The sequence below is a fragment of the Scophthalmus maximus genome, chromosome 2 (genome assembly GCF_022379125.1).
Source record: "Scophthalmus maximus strain ysfricsl-2021 chromosome 2, ASM2237912v1, whole genome shotgun sequence".
NCBI classification, from domain to species: domain Eukaryota; kingdom Metazoa; phylum Chordata; class Actinopteri; order Pleuronectiformes; family Scophthalmidae; genus Scophthalmus; species Scophthalmus maximus.
In genome coordinates, this window is record NC_061516.1 from 292,890 (window position 1) to 315,439 (window position 22,550).

Here is a 22,550-nt window from a genome sequence, read left to right on the forward strand (position 1 = left end):
CTCCATCCTCTTCCAAAACAGATTCGTCCAGTTGCAGATCTACAGCTACCAACACACACACACACACACACACACTCCTGCCATCCTTCGTGTGACTGTGATCGAGTGTCCCCTGGCATTCTATTGTAGACATTAATAACCAGACCCGAATGAGCCTTGGAGTCAATGCCACATCTAATTACTCTCACGGATGAAGCCAGTCGGGGCCTCCGATTCCACGACTCCCACTCCGTGTCTTCTGTTCAACGGGGGACATTGATCTGGCTATATCCGGCCTTTGAGTCCGCTCATATCTTATTGAGTGCTATGATACTGCATAAATGCCCTCATGTGGTACTGTGTCTGTTAACAGTGAGCTGATATACTGCAGAGGTGATTTGATCATAACTCGGCTTATCGACCTTGGTCACGCACAAAGATGCGTTCAGCGTTAACTGCGCGATTATGCAACTGTGATTCACTCGTTTTCCCGTGGCCGTAAATTCTACGGGCGAAGAAAGTCTAGATCCATCGTAGAGAGACGGTCAGAGAAATTCACATTCATAGCCTTTTTTGGGGGTTTGTTTTCAATGGAGCCTATATTAATGAATCACCAAAAGAAACACCACAAAAGGAAAGAGGTTGAAAGGGAGAGTATGACTCCACACAGAATGGACCAAGGGGGCAGAATCAAACAAAGAACCCTCTTGTTGTGTGGTGACATGATAGGCAGTGTCCCTGCAAACAATAAAGTCAATTTCAGATGTCCAGAATTGTGTCAGTACCTTGAAAGTGTGCGATACAGGGTAAGAAAAAAAATGGGTGGAGCCATGTCGTAAACCTGACACAATAACGTAATATACTCTTTGAAATATCACACAGCCCACATCTCTGCACCGCCTCCACTGTTCCCCCCCAGAGCCTGTACCATTGTGTCTCAAAGTGTGTGTGGTCATCGCCGACTGCAGCATTGAACGTCTCTTTTAGCCATCGTGATTGATATCTCCCATTCAGCTATAGAAAATCCCTCCTAGCAGCGCCGCCATTTAGCCAGCAGCCTGAGTGATATTGATCTGAAAAGTCTGAAATGAGGGGAATTGAATAGCACCGCAGCTAATTGCATAGTAATGAAGGCAGGAGGGAAGGAACCTCACACGTTGCGACCTTGATTGCGAGGAAAGGAGGAATTTCAGGGGCCCGATAGTCAAAATGCATTCAAGCAGAGATGTCATTTTCCCCTTCATCAGATGGTGAAGGTCTATAGTCCTGTGCAAATAGAAAGAGATTGTGATGCATAGCAGCCTGATAGGCTGCGAAGATGGCTGTTTCTGCCAGAGATATTGGCAGGTTGGCTTTTTAGCGGCTATAGATACACATAACAGGCTACCGTGGATGGAGAAAAGCAGATTTAGCCCAATGAATAAAAGTGTGCAGCGCTGATTTGCCGGAGCAGCAGATCACTATTAGATTTCCTCTTGTAACAGTAATGAACAGATTATTGATTTGATGTCCGCTCATCAAAAACTGGGTCCACAGCCAAGCTCTGTGGGGATCTGACGGGCCCACTCGTCCTTTTTGAGCCTGCCATTACACCTGCATCTGCAATGCCATCCTCTAGTGGTGCATTGATGGCAAGCATCTGGAGCTGTTAACCTCATGGCAAAGAGTGGGGGGATCATGGCCGTTGTGTACCACTTGGTGGCAATGTTTAGCTGGTATGGAGGTGCGTGTGTGTTTGTGTGTGTGTGTGAGGAGGACCGACTCCTGTGGGGAAGGTGGGAACACTGCCAGTGATGTGGCGAAAAAAACAAAACCCTCAACAAAAAACAAACCAGAGCCACTGTCAGGGTTTATGGTGAATCACAATGCAGCATCACAATGCAGATAACGGCATCACAATTCTCTGTCGTATCTATGTTGCCTCCCATAAAACAAACCTATATGCATATGCACAAATTTGAAAATGAAATGAAATGGTGCTTTTCATAAGCTGACAGTTCTCTTGCAGTGTCTCTTTCGCCCACACACACACACACACACACACACACACACTAGCTGCGGAAGGTCGTCTTATATCACTACAACACACTCAACTGTCTTATGATCATTTCATGACAGTTTTCTTTCTTTTTTAAAAAAAAAGGGAAATAATAGTGTTAAATGTACATCCACTGCTCTGATTCCAAGTAAGCATTAAATTCAGCTGGATAAACAAAGTTGATGACAAGTAAAACAAGTCAAACAGGCTCCAGCGAGAGTGCCCCCAGCGCCCAGGCCCTTCTTATCTGGCTTTGTCCACATTTGAGAAGTAGCTGTGCAAACTGTGTCTCTCACAAAGTCTAAGGAGCTCGTCGAGGCGGCTGCAGCCTTAATTGCATTAAGCTCATTGCTGACTCCAGTGAAGCACTCAGCACTGCAGGGGGGGTTGGAATCCTCATTAGACTAGAATCAGTTATGATGAATATTGCTTTAAGAAACTTTAACTCTCGCCAAAAGATTCCCAGTGTGATGTAGGCCCAGACATGTTGGCTCCACTGTGCAACATTTAAGAAGCATGTCCATCATACAGCAGTTTAAAGAGAACAAGAAAATGGTAGCCCGGCTTCTGTGTTGTATTGTTCTAAATGACTTGTTAACATAAGTCTGCGATGTCTGAAGAGGACGGCGGCAACACAAATAGAGGCACTTTCTGAGGGGGAGATGGAAATCTTCAGCCATACTGTTAATGGTAACCCTTCTTCCTTTCTTGCCTATCTCCCTCAGTGAAGTCTCATTTAGCCATCACTGATACCAAATCGAGTGACTGCGGTTTGGGGATTGACACAAAAATCTATTGTACCACGTCTGCAGCTCGGGACGGCTTGCATAGTTAATATTGCTGAAGCTGCAGCACACGGTGAAGGAACCTGAGAAGGGAAGGCGAGGAGGGAGGGGAAGTAAACCTCAGCAGCGGGCAAGTGTGCTTTTGTTTTGACAGACCTGTAGATTGTATCTTGTGACCCGGGCGTCAGAGATAGCGATGCACCTCAGACTTATCTAACCTGCCAGGCCAGGTTGCCACTGTTGTCACGACTTCGCTGGAAAAGAGAGACAACAAGCTTGTCCCTGTGTGTGTCCCCTACAGTCCCTTAGCCTTTTATTCCCTTGTGTGTTTCAGTTTAAAACCTCCACTTTGGTGCATATAACATTCCAGCTGTTCATGAAAGCACAAATACGATGGGCTATAAAAGTGTGGATGCATAACTGACTGCATTACAGCGATTTCTCTAAATGCAGGATGCCATTTCTCTGACAGGTGAGTTCTTTCTCACTGAATGCGTCAGGTAGTCTGGTTGTGCGTCAGTCATCCCCTGATTTTTTAGCCTTTTATACCTTTTATGTCCTTTATATATATATATATATATATATATATATATATATGTATATTGATTTACTTATTTACTTATTTGTGTAGTGTAGGCTACACAGTTGATTAATGACTGGAGTACATGAATTAGTTTCCGTATTTTCCATTTTTGGAACCTTTTGAGTGAATGTAATTGTTATTGTTTTTACACACAAATACCAAGAACAGAAACATGGTGATGTGAGAAAACTGTTAAAATGACTACAAGGCCGCACAGATGGAGTGTACACAAAAACAAACTCCAAAGTTGTGTTGTCAAAAAAAAGACAAAATACACCATGTGGTTCTTAGCTTTGGCAAAATATGAACGGCAAATGTGTAATTCTGGACGGTTGTGATCAGCCTTTGGTTTCCGTTGGAGCTCATTAAGCAAAGATTGGGTGTGAATTATTCAAATAAGTCCAAATGACTCATGGTGGGCATTTACTGGTGAACCGCCAACATGTGAAATCCAACTATGTAAATATTTCAGATCAGCGGTCTACTACCCTGTACTCTTGTGGCTAGTTCCAACAGATTCATAAATAGAACTAAATCCTGGATAATCAGATGCAAGAATTAGTCTCTGAATAACTGACTGGTGTATATTGTCCAGTGGATATTATGTGAAATAAAAATATGCTAACACCCAGACACATTCAGTTTTTTCAAGTAAATTTCAGAAAAGTGAAATTACAAATATTTCTAACCCCACCTCTCACTATTATTTGAACTTCTTGACAAAGAGAGAGTCGCTCACAGCTTTAGCCAGGGGGTCACCCTAGCTGGTGGCCAAACCACAAAAACCTGCTGATGGAAGAAGCCATCAGATAGAAAAAGCCGGCCATTTGGGCTCGGATAGCCTTCAGGGAGCCCCCCCAGCTACCATGAGGCCAGAAGGACTGCAGCTTCTGCGGTCTTGGAAGCAAAAACTTTAGATAAAGTTTGGTGGGTGCCATGGAGACCGACTTCTTTTTTTTCCCAGGAAAACGTCAGATGTTCCAAGAAGTGGAGGAAGCAACCCCCACAGCAGGGGGTGAGAAATGCTCACCTGAGACTGAGGATACAGTCAGGTGGTGGAAGAAACACTTTGAAGAGACATTGTGGAGGAGGCGGAAAAAGTCTTAGTGGAAGATTTCCATCTTTCTGACAGAGGTCATTGAGGTAGTTAACCTTGGTAGACAGTTGGACAGTGGTGGGCAAATCTGCCATGGTCTTTTAAAAGTTGTACAAAGTTGTGGTCTTGGACGATGCCTAGGTCACGAATAAACAGAAAAAAACAACAACAATGGAATCAAGCAGTCAAAATGAGATTCCCACACAGGGTGTCTCCACTCACCCTTAGGGATACCTCAGGAAAAGACTGCTGCCGGTTTAGTTGGTTAAGGAAAATGATTGGCTTTCTCCCGAGTTCCTTTCTGTATAAGTATGGTCAGACAATTGGGAGGAGACCTTGGGCAAACTCTGGGCATACTGGAGGGGATTGCGCGTCCTGACTGGCTTGGGAAACCACTTGGGATCCTAACAAATGAGCTTCAGGATGTACAGAAGGATTTCTAGGATACTTAAGCTTGTTGGATGGATGTACTCAACGAATGTAAAATTAAATAAATTTGCTTTAAATGCCTTCTGTGCAAATGTGGTTGTCAAATTTCTCTGCTACACTTCAGCTTTCTTTTTTTTGTCTTTTTGCCCTGGAGGCGAGGCACCTCCACCATTATTCCTCTGAGGCAAACATTGCCTCTCTGCCTCAAAATAGGTGCTTTGTCTCAGCTCGTTCGGTTGCATAACCCAGCATGAAGATGGGCACAGAATGGCAAAGCAGTGGAACTAATGTACGAATCATAATGCCTCAATTTCTGAGGACGGAGCTCTCATGAGTTATTCACAGATTTTCTATATCTGCTGTTTTTTCCCCCTCCTCCCTCTGATCAAATCAAGCACACAACAAATATAATCATAGATGGGGACTGACATGGGGGGAATGGAAAGAGAAATCAGAAGGAAAATCAGGGGGCACTTGAGGATACTAGGACTGATCATCTGGGGGTAATTATCCAAGGTTTATGAGGCCCTTGGAGGCCCAAAAAACCTCTGCTGAAAATGCTCCCATTGTCACGGTGGTTGAAGGAGGATGCTGAGGTTTTATAAGCCCGAAAGTGAGAATGACTCGTGAAAAAGCTTTCAGGATTTTATGAGAAAATACCTGAGAGGCATGTAAAAACCTACCTTTTTATTAAAGACCACTTAAGCATTTTTACGATGCCTAACAGCACGTGCTGATGGATATACACATAGCCTCGCTTAGTTCTGGTTTAAAGAATGGCTTGTGGGGAAGCACCTGACTGTTCCTGCATTTAAGAATTTATGCTTTAGAAGTTGGAGATATATAGCTTTTTGAGGCCTCTTGGCTAATTTGTCCTATGTGTTTTTGGATACAATTCTGTTGTGTTCACCGCTGGGGGCCGGAGCGTAATCCCAGCATGTAGACATCGGCAGGTAAACACCCTGCAGAGGGTAACCAGTCAATCACAGGGCAAACATACATAATCCTATAACCTCACATTCACACCGCGGGGGCAGTTTAGCATCTCCAAAACCCATCAGATTCAAACATCTTTCCCGAGTGGGAAGGGCTTGTGAGAGAAACTTGCCATCACAGAGAGTTGGTTGTTGAAGAAAGACTCCACCTTTTCTTTGTGAGGGCCCTTCCTTTGCAAAAGACACAAAAGGCAGCAGATCACTCCATTCACTCATATTATAGTTATATCAACCCTCCAGAGAGGGTTTAGCATGTCTCGGGCTTTAAAGGCAGACAAGGGATCCCTGACATGGGGAGGTGTTTCCGCTCATGGCCCATGTCCTCCGAGGTGTGAAAGCGGTACAGTATGTGACTACGCAGCTGCAGCCAAACCCAGTGGCCTTGTGGGCTGCATGGCTAGGCCCCTCTTTCTATTGCTCGTTCTCTCCCTCTCCTCTCTGTTTGTCTTGCTGTTGCTCTCTTATAGCCTCAGTTTTAATTGCTCTGAAGCCGTGCGCTCACCTCAGGGACCTCAACAGGATGTTTTACAGAGCTTTGGGGAGACTGACTATTAATAAATAATACCTCCCCTGTCCTCTTTCCATTCCCTCCCTCTCTTCACTACAGTCGGATGGAGAGGAGCGTGGCGGGGAGGTAACAACAGCTTTGGGTAACCTACAATACTGAAGGTGAGGGGGCAGAGCAGCGGGTTAAACCAACAATGTAATTCCAAAACATAAATAGGGGGACAAACAATTGCTTGCTTTTTATCATGGTACCAGATGCGACCTTTGTAGTCAATTCAGCAACGTTGTGCATTGGCCATGAAATACACATAGTAATTAAATCCACCGTTATCAGGTGTAGTATTTCAAAGAGCTGTGCCCTGCATGTTGCATATCATCAAGTGCAGTATTGTCTATTCAACCTTGTGCTGCCTGTTAATAGATTTGATGCCGTAAGTGAGAAAGTTTGATTAAACCTTCACACATTAAACAGTGTGTCTAATTATACTTCCAAATGGAACCGTACCTCCTGGAAAAAACAAAACCTTTCCATTCTTTGCTCCATTAGTTCTTACTCTTGTAGCTTTTCTTACTACACAGAGTTTCAGGGCTTCGCTTTGTTGTTGTGCTGCGAGGCAAGACTTTGTGTTATGTGTCTCCGGAGCTTTCATGGCTGTGTTGACCTTACAACAGAGCTAAAATGCAAAAGAAACAGTGGCTCCCAAAGGCATTCACTAAAAACCTGCCCATTCGCGCTTTAAAGGATAAGACTTTATCTGTCTCTTCTGAAACAACTGTGATATTGTCAACGCAACAGCTTATCTCAACCCATTTTGTTGTTTGGGCTTTATAACCCAGTGGGAAGAGACAATCTAAGTGGTTTCCAGTGCAAACAAGCCTCAAAATGTTAAAACAGAATCTCACTTGACTTCAACTTCATTTCTATTGCATTACGAATAATCTCACCATATTTGCAGATGTTGCAATTATGACAAAAAAAAAAAAAATGCTTATACTGACAATGCTAGTGCATCCCACTGTTACTGCAGGCACTCGGTTTGTCAATAATCTGTCAAATACTTACCACTAATATTATGCGTGTTAAGGGGAAAGTAAGAAGACAGAATACAGTACACTAAATCAACAAAATAACAAACTCTTATAAGAACCATGAATTGTTTTGAACTTCTCAGCAAGAAACTTTCCCCAACTATCTTTCCTTTCTGTATGGCTACATGAGATTTTTTTTCTTTCCTGAATGAAGACTTGGCTGTTCTACAGGGGCCCACCTTGAGCGTACAGACCTGTTCCCGCACTCCCCGGGCCGTGTGACTAATTAGATGCTGTAATGCATCATGATGGAAGGGGGGAGATATTGAAGAGGGCCCCGTGAGATTGATCTGGGCCCAAATGATAGAGGAATCGATCACGCCTGCACGTGGTGGAGGGAGAGGAGCGATGGCATTCTCTAATGAGGAAGAATAGCCATTAGTGACAGAGTTAACAGATATGCGGCCAATCTCTCACGCTGATTAAAAAAGGCTTATGAGTGCTGTGACGCGTTTGTCCTCCACAATTAGCACGGACAAGGAGGGAGGGAAAGAGATAGAGGGAACAGTGATGAAGCCAGTAGTCAGCTACAGACTTTTACAGCCCACCCTGTGGGATTTTCAAAATATTACATAACTGCCTGATTTGAGGATCACTGTGAGTAAAAAGCATATCCTGCCGTACTACAAAAAAGTAGAACTCAAAACGTATAGGATCCTCTCTGACAAAGGAAATCTATATGCGCTTTCTATTTTTGGAGTCAGTCACATTCATTCATTCATTCACATAATTGCTTTTCCTATGATTGAGTGTGACTTATTACTCTGTTGATAACCCCAAATGAGAAAAGCAAGATTCAAGGCTTGTTTACTCTTTCTGGGCTGTTCAATCAAATCCTGAAGGGAAACGTGGTGAAAATCTGTTGATCAACAACACAAAACGATGCAAATGCCACTTCTAAAAATGTGTTTGCCTCAAACACGCTTTCCAAAATCTGCATTTCATATTGCCTTCTGTTCCATTCGCCTGCAACTGGCTTCACACTCCTCTCCTCTTCTGTTCGTTTGAGATATTTTGGTGACGCAGAATTGCAAACTCGTAAACTTGTATATCATTGTGATACTTTTTTAAACCATCAGAGCAACATTCTTTACATCTTTGCAGCTGGCATTCATCGCGCTGCCTGTCTCAAAACTGATTTTTTTTTACAGTTTAAGCCGGATGTTGACCAAGACCATCTTGCATGTAACAACACATAATTTTCATTTTCTTCCACTTCTTGTTGATTTTTGACCTTGATTTTTTACAGCTCAGTTCATTGACTGTATAAAAGTGTTTAGAATTCATATTTTAGATCATTATATGGTTAAACTATTACCTACCTGAATGCGTATAAGTGCTGTAGAGAATAAAAATCTGTTGCATTTACCCTTTAAGCACTGTCCCTAGAAGAGAACCAAAGACAAATTTTTATTGAGCCTGTGTGGGAAAGTGTGCTGTGTTGATCTGTGGGCATTTGTCATTAAAAGTTACAAATTTGAAGATAGATTTTTTTTTTTGTAGATTCATGGATGGAGACAATAATGGAGACATTAAGTCATGTGGTGGTCTAATGGGAAATCAGCCAAACTCCTAACAGAAATCAATAAATTTCAATGGAATTGCTGTCATCAGGGGAGTTTGCTGATGGAGGTTCAACTCTGATGAACATGTGGATTCATGTCATTTACCATTTGCAGTCTTGATATAGTGCTGAACGTTAAGTCCAAAATGATGGAAGCCATGTTTGCATAATCCACTTTCATATAAACCAGCCCTGCTTTAAATCTTTGTATGCTCTTTGTATCCATTTTGCTGTCACGAACAACGGTACCCACAAACTGAAAGTAAACATTGAATCTCTAAGCCACTATTCAAACTCCTTTCAACAAGTTGAGTATGAAGTTAAAATCATTCTCTGGTCAAATTCTATATAACTAAAAACTCTAATCTAAAAACCTCTATACACCGCCCACTTGAGATTTCACAACTGCTCTGTGGCTTTGTAGTGCATCGCTTACAAATGTTACAAACAGGAAAACTTTGCTGCAAGCTTTTTCTTGCTTTGCTACACACTGGGCTCTCCGGGCTTAATAATGTGAGTAATGGTAGTTGTCAGGGCAATGCTTCCACATTCACACGTACACACACACACACACACACACACACACACAAACTGATCCCTGTGATACCTTTGCCCTTTCTTTCTAATGTCACTCTGCCATGGTAGCAACTTGCAGCATCCGCTTTGTTTTTCTTTTACAAACACATACTCAGCTCTTCACATTTTTGAGATGACTGACTTTCATCTTCTTGCCTCCCACTCTTCTACTGGTAGCTTTAAACGGGTAAAATAATGTGCAGATTGCGGACACCGCACTCAACACACTGTTATTTTATGCAAAAGACAGTTTGGATTTACACCTTTCATTGTTCCAAGCTATAAAGCCACCACCCTGAGCTTCTTATGTAATGAGATTGATGTATCAGATACGACCAGACACACACATACAGACAAAGGAATATCAATGCTGTTGGAGCCTGCAAGCAACAGAAAGTTTGGGGGGTTTATTCTCAAGAGAAAAGAGAGGTTGTTAGCCGTAGCAGGTGATAGCCATGAAACACACTTGGCAATATTGTCCACTTAACGAAGCCCATTAAACATCACTCCGGAACGAACGGTTAATGTTTTGCGCCAGATTCATGGCATTCATAACTGTTTAGTGTCACTTTCAACCAATCACGCGGCAGGGTGATTTCAGGATTTACGCATTATTTATTTATGAGCAAATACTGTGTGGCCGTGACATATATAGACGCCGTTTAAGCTTTACTCCACAGGAATGAGGAAAGCTGTTGAGTTCTCATTTGTCGTGTTAAATATTTAATTTTCCATGTGAATCCTGCCAATAGGCAGAGGAAAGCACTTATGGATTGTACCTGGTATCTGTTTCACAGGGTATTTAGGTCACAGGTAGATTTGAGAGTCTGCATCAAATTCCTGTTCTCTCTGTGTACGTCTCTCTCTCCTCCCCACATCACAGTGTGATACAGCAAGTTTCTAATATCCTGACTGAAATCTAGATGAAATGAGAGTGAGAGAAGAGGAGACAGAGTAAGAAAAAAACAGAAGGGGAGCGAAGCGACTGAGCATAAAAGTGAAACATAATCCACAGCTATTGGTGCTAATCTTTTGATTTGGGCAAATTTCCTTCTGCCGCTGAATCAAAAGGTCTATTTGCAGTTTTTTGGTTTTTTTACACATACGGTTTTAATTTTCACAGTTCTGTGGATTACCTCAATTCAAAGCTCCCTGTCAGAAATGGAAAGATCTCTATCTTCACTTCCCTTCTCCTCATCTTGCTTCCTCCCCTCTCTCTCGCTTGCTGTGGAGGAAAAGAAGTGGGAAAAATTAATATATGGAGACCTTTTCTTTTTGTCTTATGCAAGGTCTTTGCAAAAAAAATGATCCATTATATTTGGAAGGATAAGATTTCTATTCAACTGGATTTGCAAGACCTATGCAGCATTTTCTTCACACACAGTGCTGGAAAAAAGTGCAGAGGAGTAAAAAAGGATTTCACGCCATCCTTTCCAACAGGTACACAGCCAAACAGCAAAGAGGTCAGACCTCTGATAATTGAAGTTTCTGTTTTACCGGATTTTGTTTTATTTTAATTTTTTTCATCATGCAGGCGTCGATTTTGGAATGGTGCTCCAACACGACAAATACAGTTCCTGGGAGGATTTCCTGTCTTGAAGGACAGGATGAGTCCCCTGTTGCTCGGGACTGTGATGCAGGTGGAGACTGGGGAACGCAGAGGCAGCCGAAAAGCAATTAACATTCACAAATAGCGTCAGGGAAAAGCTATCCGCTGAGGTTATGCAGGTGCTGAATGTCACCTACTGCTTGTGCCCAGTTCCTTCATTAAACCCTCCCATAAGGGCACATACACTTAAATACATATTTGCATACAAATGCAGTGATTAACCCTCTAAGTGCATTAGCGCTGGCTGCTTGTCGGAGCTTCGGTGTGAATATCTCACTCATCGTTTGCCCATGTGCACTTGAAATGAGGTGGAATAATAAAGCTTTATTGACTTCGTTGGACTGACTCCATTGGCTGTTTGTGTTCATGGATTTGGATGGACATTAAGATGGCGTGCTCTGTTTGATTTAAGACGTGCATCTCTACAGTGTGTCCCATAAAGCAATTAGGCAGCGAAGCAGGTTAAATGATCCCAGTGGGGCAAGCTGTGTCATTACAGAGCAAATATTAATAGAACTTAAAGTGATTTAAAGTCTTTATAAAGACCAGAACAGAGACATGATGTTCATCAACTCATATCCCAACCATTACATGTTTGTGGAGAGGGAGAAAGAGCAGAAAAAGCTTCCTTTAAATGAAAGCTTTGTTTTTTTAACAGCAAATGTACGGTGTCACACATGGGGGAAGCCGTTGAATTTGCAAAAAAAGGGCTAATGTGTTCCTATACTGCTGCTGAGGTTAATGTGGACGTGGATGGATCAAACAAAGAAGGAGAGGACCAAAAATAAAGTGTTGGGCGACCCTTTTCTTTCTTTTCTTTTTCTTCTTTTCTTGAGTCATGCTTAAAAGGTGCATCTCATAATCTCAGACCTCAGAACTCTATGCAGGATTCAACAATAACAACAATAAGAAAATAGAAAGTATCACAGAACCCAAGCTGCATAGTCATTGCTGTTTTCTTTTTCCATCCGTCCCTCCACACAAGGTTACATACCGTTGCGTATGGATGGAGAGCAAATATTAACTAAGAGACATCTGGAGTTATAGAATATTTCCTCCATCATGCCTCCATCCCTCCCCGACTACCCCCCCGCCTCCTTCTCCTCCATCTCGTCCTCCCTCCTCTGTCAATTGGCAGCGCACACAGCCGTGAGCACAACTAATTAAATGCTTCTAAGTGAGTCGCCTCGCCTCGCCTGCCATTCCAGCCCCAGCAAAAGGTCATTCTACTCACAGGCATGAGGCAGACATTTCTCATGACTTTCTCCCCTTCCTGATTTTCCCCTTTTGAGAAATTTAGCAGATTGTTAATTATCAGATTACAAGTTTGCCTTCTTAAAGGCCAGCTCGCCGCCCCGAGTCACATGGCTGCGGAGAGAGAGAGGGGGAGAGACAGAAGAGAGACAGAGAGAAGAGGGGGCTATGTGAACCGAAGATGGCCTAGGGGGCGCTCAGCTTTTCTCCTCTTTGCTCGAGTTGAGTCAGGGCTATGATTCGTGATCAGACGGAGAGAGAATTTGAGATAAGCAGAGGAGAGAGGCTCTGTGTCTGACAGTAACCCCTGTGCTCCCTGTCTGCTCCCATCAGCCCCTTTGCAGGCGCTGCCTCCACTTCTCCTTCGCTCCTTCTATTCGAACAGAGGCTGTTAAAAGAACCGAAACCAGGAGAGAAGAACCACATAACAACAACTACTCTGAGCACAAGCGAAATAACTCCTCACAGGGAAAAAAAAACCCCACCAAGAACACTTGTTCACTGCTTCCTCCCCTTTTATTGCTCAGTTAAATGCCCTCCTGCTGTGTTGAAACAGACATGGGGCAAGAGTGACGTCAGCCAGGTGACATTCTGCATCCTGATAGTGGAGGCGTGGCCCTATGGGAGAGAAAGAGGGAGAGATTGTGTGTGTGTGTTGGATGTAGTGCGAAACCTACACTGTGATTTGTCCACATGAAAACCACAAAGAAAACATCCATCTGTGGGTTAGAAACGTCCCAGTGACCATCCATTTCACCGTAGAAATGCAGATGAGCCAGGAGGCACCTTTAACCTCCATTTACAAGAAGCGCTGTACTATATAACAAATTGCTTGTGTTTAACAGTGTTCCTTTAGCCCGCACGCTCAGCACCTCACCGACTGCGGCCTTTCCATGGCTATCAATATATAAATTGATATGGTGTGTTAATGAGCCAATAATTGAGTCGTGAATCAGCTGTGAAAAGGGGCCAATAACAAGTCATTGATGAAAGATCTGTACTTTGCACCCCTCGGCTAAATACAAAGGAATCAGGGAACGCTGCACTGGAAGGTTGGATTGACTTATTTTAGTGATTTGAATTCAGGCTATTCAGAAGACAGAAAAACACAATTGGAATTTTGATGATGATTAGTTTTCTTCTAGAGAAGCATGTGAAAGCTTCACCATAGTTTTTTGCATGTTTATACACCATAACTACAAGTCATATACTGTATATTTGTTGTATTCAAGGACATCTTAGACTTTACAGAAATATTTGTAACAAATAATTAAAGAAATACAGTTTAAAAAAAGGAAACTCTTCATTTTGCCTTTTTGTTTATCGTCAGGGTTTCCTGTGCTGTGAAAACTAACCTTTTTTTTAAGAGTAATGCTTGTGGGTACTATTTTTGGTACTTACTGATAACACTACACTTATGTGACAGCTGCTATTGGTTTCTTGTTACTCTGTAGGTTATTATATTACTTACAAAGTAAATGATGACTTTATAAAATATGAGACACTGTCACACGCAACAGTATAAACAGTTTGCCTCCACTTTGACCAGCAACAGCATTAAAAATGATACTGAAATGAAAGTATATGAGTGCTAATATTTAAATAATAATTTTTTTGCTTTATTAAATAACCTCTCCCATAAATGATGCTGTCTTCAGCTAATGATCGCAAACCTTTTCTGCAGCAGATTCTCAAAAAACAGGCATCCAACCATTCGCCACGAAGTGTATTCAGACAGCTCATAATCACAACGGGAATGCGACAGAATGATGGTAACTTTGAAAGAAAATGTTTTGCGTTAATTTCGCTGTGATGCAGTAAAAAAATTAAAGTAAAATTGCTTTATAATGCACATTCTCCTGTGAGATTGCACAGTGCTGTCCCAGCCACTGCTGACTGTTATTTCACATCTTCCCATTCTTCTTTCAGAATCACCTATTTCCCATTCTGTGACCTTTATCCTGCATTGGTTATTTGTAACTAATGTGCATAAGACACTATTTGTGTCCCCGCCCGGGGCGACCAATGCTTGCTGTCCAAACAGTCCACTGCCTGGCCAAATAAGTAAATAAATGGGACAAGGAGAACAAATGAATACGGAGATGGATGCTCCTTTCTTGAAGACACAGAGGCCTAATTTGAGCTAATAAAGGACCACATCAAGCGTGACCCCTCGCTGAGAACGGAGGGTCGATGGAGTGTCTGGGAAGCCCATGCAATCTCAAGTCAATTGCTCACGGGCCAAAAGACCTCATCAGCTTCTTTTCTCTTTACAGAAAGAAAGTGATGAGGGAGGGAATGAAAAAAAAAGACAGAGAAGATGGAGGAAAAAGGTAAGTGACAGCTGATGTTTTAAGAAACAGCAGTCAGTCCTTCATCACATCAGCTCAGCGATAATCTGAAAAGGAGCCACTTAAGAATTAGCTGTTGTCTATAATACCTTTAATCGATATTAACAGGGGTTCACTTTCTTTTCTTTTTCCCTCTCCTCTCTGAAGTTAGTTCATGATCTGGGGTGGGGGGGGGGTTGCCTGAGCACTCCGATCTGTGGCAGAGGGCAGCCAATTACAACCATCGCATCACTTTGCGCAAGGTGGTGACTGCCAGCAGGGGGAAGGGAGGAAGAAGGACAAAGGGGGAACAAAATGAGGATGGGGTGGAAGAGTGGACAGAGAGAGTGAAGAGGCAGAGAAGGGAGAAGCAGGATATGAGTTTGGAAGCACAGGAGAGGATGACGGAGCAAAGGACAGGTGGGCAGCAATGAGGGAAATAGGGGAAACAGAAGTGTAAAGGCACAAGGGGAGAATGTAATAAGAATACAAAACAGAATCTACTAAATATTAGATAAAATAGAAATCCGATATACAATAACAAAATGATATATACAATATTAAATACATTGCAATGTAAACTGTTGTGCAGTATTGAAATTGCACAGTTTGAGTTTTGAAGTGGATTTAGATTTCTTATGATTTGAATCCACTTTTATCTCATTTGTACTATATTGCATATAAACATTTGTTTTGCTGTGTGTTGAGTATTGGTACAATATTATGCGCCTTGTGTAAGTATTAAAAACAAAGCCACATCTGCTTTGTCACACTCAGATGAGCAAGGAGGACAAACCCAAATGAAAGTTTTACTAACGGTTTACCGCCATGAGACGGCAGTGTTATTGGCAGTGTCACCATGATTCCAGCATTAACTCGCTGACTACACTATTCTAATGACTTACACAGATTTTCTACCATAAGTCGAGCTGTAATGACCTCAAACTATCCTATGAGAAGATCCAATGAGAAAGTTAAAGAGCATACAAGACAGAAGTGCAGTGATAGGCTGGGGTATCAGAAAACCACAGGTGGTTGACAATTAAACAAGAGGAAAGACGGCCTGACTTATCACTTTCAACAACAAGCCGAGGTGGCACCGTGTTGAAATCACCCACACTGTCTAAAATGAACACAAGTTTTTATTGGTTAAGCCTAAAATATGCCGGCAAACATATCAGAAGTTATCAACAATTTATTACTTATTACCCAGTCGAAGATAAGGGAGAGCGCTGCAAAACACAGTGACCCAATTCCTATTTCCCACCATTATGTTCACTTCCTCTTCGTACTTGCTTCATTAGCGCCAGTGTTAAGCTCTGCAGAATTGCTAATAAGTTAATTGAGGGCTTCTTAAGACTTGCTAGGTGACATTGAGAGGGAGATTGGCTTCATTATGTGTGGGAATGAACTTTGCATAATATTGAATGGCCACTCATATTCCACAGTGTAGCTGTAGCGACTACTGGGCTCATACTATCACACGCACACACACATACATAATCACACACAGCAACTCACGCATGGTTTCCCGCTATGAGTATGGTGTCAGTATTAATTAAACACGTTGTGTCACACTAGGGAGAAGCTCTTTCTCTCTCCTTCTGTGTATGTGTGTGTGTGCGTGCACGTGTGTGATTAGTCACCTTGTGCATCATGGGCCGAATAGATTGTTTAAATATGAAATTGACTATTTCTGACTAGTAACTGCACTCACACACACACACACGCACACACACACACACACCACCCTTTAAAAGTGGTGGTCTGTTTTCATCGTAATGCGTGTGTATGTGCGGGCAGACAGGCTGACAGTGCATGCGGAGAGTCAGAGAGAAAGAGTCAGGCAGGCAGGGAGCAGCTGTATTGGGACTTCCCATTGGTGCCAAAGGTTTCCTGCCTCCTCTCTCTCTCTGTCTCTTTTCCTCCCTTTCTTCTCCCCCCAGAGGCTTTGTGTCGACAGAAGAGAGACCTCCATCCACACACTCACACAGATTCTCCTCCTCCATCGCAGAGCCAGTGTACTGCGCCCACCAACAGGCCACAGATGAGTGCCAAAAGAAATACCCTGTAAAGTGAAATATTGAAAGGGAAGTCTCGTATGGTAATTCTGTCTCTTGAGTTTATGTTTTGCTCTGGTAAGTGCACATGTGTGTGTGTGTGTGTGTGTGTGTGTGTGCGCGTGTGCTTTCTGGATAACTGCAGAGCAGCTTGATTAGCTAACTGTCCGATCGCCCAACCTTGAGCAACCTTTGCGTCCACTTGATAAGGTCCACTTACCTTCAAAAGCTCTCATCTTGTTCACTTATTCACTGCAGTGAAGACGCTGAGCACAGGTGTTGCAGAAGGGCTTCACTCAATTTATTTTGGTTTATTAAAACAGGATATTACAGTGTCCACGAGGGTGTTGAATCAGGAGCAAATGGAGTTGGTTGTAATTTCTACACAGTTGTGGAAAAAACACGGAACATGTAGTCATGTAATAAGTTTAGTGTTCCTGACTGCAGTTGTTCTGGTGAGTAGTTGGGCTACCGTGTATGTGGGCAGTAGTTCTCCGATTGTTTTGCTTTGAAATACAGAATAACATCCTTTGGGATCAAATTGATTCTGTTGTAGTTGAATTAGTCCATACATTTTGGCACCTTAATAGAGGACTGCTCCATATTGGAGAGAAATGGGCCTCAAATTTTCCACAATACAAAACCCTCTGTTATCAAACAGCTTTCCCTGAAGCTAGAATTCCGATTCAAAGCTCCTGAAGCAAGTTCACTGTATCATTAAACGTGCATGTTGCAATTTACAGTTTTGATTGTGTGTTTTGTAATATTTACATGTATTCTAACATATATGTTTTTATTCATTATATTTCCCTCTGCAGTGCAAAGATGCCCAGTGAAGCGAGGTGGTGAAAACAAAAAAAGTGAAGGAGCTGCATGAGGCGGCGAAAGAGTGGACAGTGACAGGTCAATGATATAGTGTTATACAGTTTGTTTAAGATTTCATCTTACATTCTGTTTGAATATGTGTTGCAATAGTTCAACAGTTAATACCATGACGCGAAGAAGCGACTTTTGCAAACAACCAAGATTGCTCCCTCTGACGAACGAGCATTTGACTAAAAGTACCTGATATTTTTTTAATTTTTACCCACAAAAGCTGCAACACTCGTTCACAGACATTTTGGAATCAACACCACAGGCATCTCCCCTTTGCTCTAGTCTGTTGACATTTTTCACTTTGCTCAACAGACATCACATGATTTGTTGCTCTAACTGGTTGTAGGTCTATTCAATTGCATACAGAGGCATTTTGGCCTGCGTCCGTTGGTAACGCCTCTTGGAAATCGAAAATAAACCGAGAGGTCCCAGATTAATACACATTTGAGACTAATACTCATTTGAGAATTAGTCTGTATATGCTAACCTAGTTCTACGCCACATTTTTCAATATTTACAGCAAAGTTACTTTGCAAGTGTTGATATTGCATATAAAACACTAGTTAGTGCTGTCAACATAAATGCGTTAATATTTGCGTTAATTTTGAAATATTTAACGCATTAAAAATGTAACACCATTGACATATTTTGTTTACTTTCTGTGGCAGCTGACGTGTGTGACGACATGTGCTGCAAAACTGTTTAGCCATCCTGGCTAAAGATGGATCTGGACAAGGGAGGGGTTTAAGGAGTTTAAAATACGTTTTATCATGAAAACACGCATGAGAAGTGACACGGGGAAATATGCGACACATGCGAAACAGGAATTGTTTTTCACTTTCACGATGGACATCAATAAGAAACAGGTATCAATATATGGCAAGATGTTGAAAGAAACAAAGTTGTTTGAGCGGACGCTCTCTGTGTTGTTTCCAGGTTGACACACTCACTGCCTGTCACCTCAAAGCTCACACAGGAAATGGTTCCCCGGCGTGTCCAGATATTTAGCTTCTAGATATCTGGACACGTCAGAAAGGCCTCGGTGAGTCACTTTGGCCTTGATGGTTTTTATTGGAAATCTGTAGTTCACAGGATAGAATCACTGCTCAAAGTAAAAAAGATGCTATTAAATAATAGTATTTTTATTGAAATACTTCCTTTGTGTTGCTACATTAATTCCATCATTTTACATTTAAATATCCATTATTACAAACTTCAGTTTAAGAAAAAATCACCTTTAATCAAAGCAATTTGTGCAATTAATTAGCAAAAAAAATCTAATCGATTGACAGCACTATTTTTTATAGATCAAAGAAGGTATTGGTGCGAAGAAGCTGATAATAGCTCCAGAGAGCTGAACCAGCCTTTTATTAGTTTGAAGTGGAAAAATTACTTTTCCTTGCAATGTAGTAATTTTACACTGTGGCATTATTTTAGTAAGTAAAGGATGTGAATACTTTCTCCAGTGCTGAACTAATATAATAAAAATAATGCTGCTGCTATCAGGCAGGCATCTCTGGCACAGACATCAGAGCAGTAATTTGAAACAATAAGACCCAATTTGTATGAATTTGTTCTAGTTGGAAATGAAGCTCATTACGCTTGAGGTCTTGTTCAACTCAGAGTGAGAGAAAGAACATGAAATTGAAATGCTTTTGAAATTCAGATGGCTTGCTCCATTTAGCCAAATGAAAATGTGAATGCCTTGCAAATCAAATCACAGCTACTCTGGTGAAATCACTTGCAGTGCTGTGTTGTAATTCTTCTCTCCAGGAAATACCTCCAAAGTCGGATGGTTTATTCTGTCCTAAAGCGGCATATATATCCCCCGGGAGTACTCTATGTGTGCATGAGGCAAGATTCATGTATGGAGAGCTCAGCCAGTGAGTTTTGTCATGAAAGAAAGAGCACACGATGCAGGACTAGCAGTTACACGCACAGCTGGAATGATACCTGTTGCACATACAGTGATTTTTGTTAAGCAAATCTCTTTCTCTTGCAAGACCAATCTCTACTGGTCAGTCATGCCGGACAAGTAGTTATTGATCAAAAGATTGAAAGTGAGAAAGCGGGGATTGGTCGAAGAAAATGGTGAACGAGATGGGAGGGAGTGAGGGCAAGAGGCATGGCAGGAGGAAAAGTGAGACAGTGAGAACAAGGGGTTGACAGAGGAGGCAGACGGGTGGCAAAGAAGACGTGGAACTAATAGGAAGCACAGAGAGAGAGATGGAGAGATAAGTTTGACTGAATAAATTATAATTGTGGGGCTGACATAGACAGCAGCGGTGCAAAAGTGAGAGACTGCCCTGGGAGGCAAAATATGTGGTGGAAGGAGAGGACAGCTCGGCTCTGCTGCTTGCTATTCCAGGTGTCATCTTTTCCAGTCACTGCTGATTAGTGCCTGAACATATCTCCTGGGGAGAAAATTAAATATTGATCTATTTTTCTCTCTCTCCGTTCTAAGCCCCATCCTCTTTTTTTACTCTGCTTCTTTTGTATATATATATATATATATATATATATGAAAGACAACTACTGATGAAATTTTAAATGTGACTGGTCAGGGGAATGCTGTGTTTTTACGTGTAACAAAAAAAGTCCCTTTAAGTCCATTCATGCAATAGTGTATCTTTGCCTGCAAATTGCATGTGTGTGCAGTATGCATGTTTAACAAGTATGAATTTACAGTTTTTTATATCACGTACAGTTCATTAGCAAAATGTATACAAGACATAAAAGGGTACATCATATATGTTTGATCAAGGTACTTTTGCATTAGCGATCAAGTCAAATGTCAACAATCCGAAATGTTAGCAGACATTTTGGATTCAATGTGTACATTCGATACATTGGCTGTGGGTGTATGATAGCATTTTACTTGAGATTTGGGATCTGTCAAATCTTTTTTTTTTTTAAACTGACACAGATTTTAAAGCAATCTTAATGGATGCTTTTCCTACAAGAGGGCAGCACAACATGCTGTGAATAGAAAATTGACATTATTACCTCTTTAAGTTAACATGGTGAATATGTTCGCAAACAGGGAAGGTACAGTAAGTTGTTATTTTAGAGGTATTTTGCTGAAATCATTGCCTGCTGCTGCTGCCACTTGACTATCAAGTGTAAGACAAAAACAAGCCGAAAGAGGCTGAAATACTTGTGAGGCATGTGATGATTCTATGTTGGCTCATCGTCATAGATATTCGACCCATTCTTAATATAAAAACATTGATTAGCGCAGTATATGCAGTAATCGTATTGTCTGTATTTAATTATATAACTAGTAAAACCGCTTAGGCTCACGAATCCCTCGGTGGGAATGCACATTTCTGCTGAATGTACTGTGAATAAGAGACATTGGTAATATGGTGTGGAAGAAGTGTGGCAAAAGGAAACCCTGACACTGGTTACAGTGCTGTGTACAGTACTGTATGTAATTTGCATTAGTGAGTTCAGACAGTTAACCATGGTTAGACGCACCCTTGCTATTGATCACATCTGAATTTACTCAGAGAAGGACAATAGAAAGACCACATGAACAGAAAGCGCAGTACATACAGTATGAAATACAAAACAATAAAACTATTAATATCCTTCACACCCACTGCAGCCTCATATCCTCTCAGGTAGTATCATAAATCCTCCTACTCCACCTGAGTCCTCTGGGTGGCATAAAATGAACAGCCACGCATGTAAATCCCCTCCTTTAGACCCTTTGTCCCTCCCCCTCTCTGCATGTCTTGTTCCCCTCTTCGGCGTACTGGCTTTTCAGTGTGACGGCCTCAGTGGTGTGGGACCAGAGTGGTTGTGACAGGCCGGGATAGCAGCCGATCACCACTGTCTGAGAGGATTAGCCCTCCTTCTTCGGGATGACTGGGGATGCCTCCTGGCCCCCCTTACCTGGTTTCCATTGGATCTTTATCACATAGCAGGGCAAACCGGGCCACTGTGTACTTTGCACAATAGGATGAGCAATGGAAATGAACTGGTGATGATGAATAGTTCGTTAAAGTTTGTTTGTCTTAACAAAAATGTGCAGTGTGATTAATCACAATTTAACATATACTGCATGCTTTAATGTTACTTTGCCAGCCCTACACTGCCAAAATATACCTGGAGGTAGTTCATCTACTTGTTTTAACTGAAATAAACTACCACAGTAATGTGAGACATTAGTTTAATTACTGTACACAAACAAGGCTATTGCCAGTAAGACCAGCAGCCTCTGCACACTCTCCACACAGCATTTTACTGTACATTTCAGTCGGTGTAATGGTACAAAATGGCAGTAAGTACACATTACACAGACAAGTGATCTCACTTCTGTTTCTGCTTGTGTTTTCACTGTGAATACATTTAGGCTCACAGAGATTCAATCAATGTGTCACATTCAACTGTGTATTTACTGTAAGAGGGTTATTTTATTTACTCAGTGCAATATTTGAGACCATTTTTCTTATTTACTCTTTCCATTGTGTACATGCATGTTTTTTGAGCAATACTGTATGTACATATCTAAAAGCAACATATTTTAGTTATGAAGCAGTGTTTTTTGAAAATCAGCAGCTCTGATGGCTATGAGGTAGAAGCTACAGATTGCATGTAGAACACAAGGAGAGCAAAAAGAAAGGTGAATACTACAGTAGTTGGCATAACATAATTACAACGTATGTCAATTGATGTCCCTAATGTTGACTTTAGGTTTAATGCGGTTTAATACAGCTGATGTGTCCTCCGGTTATATGAAAGGAGTCATTATGTGATTACAGTATCTACAAGA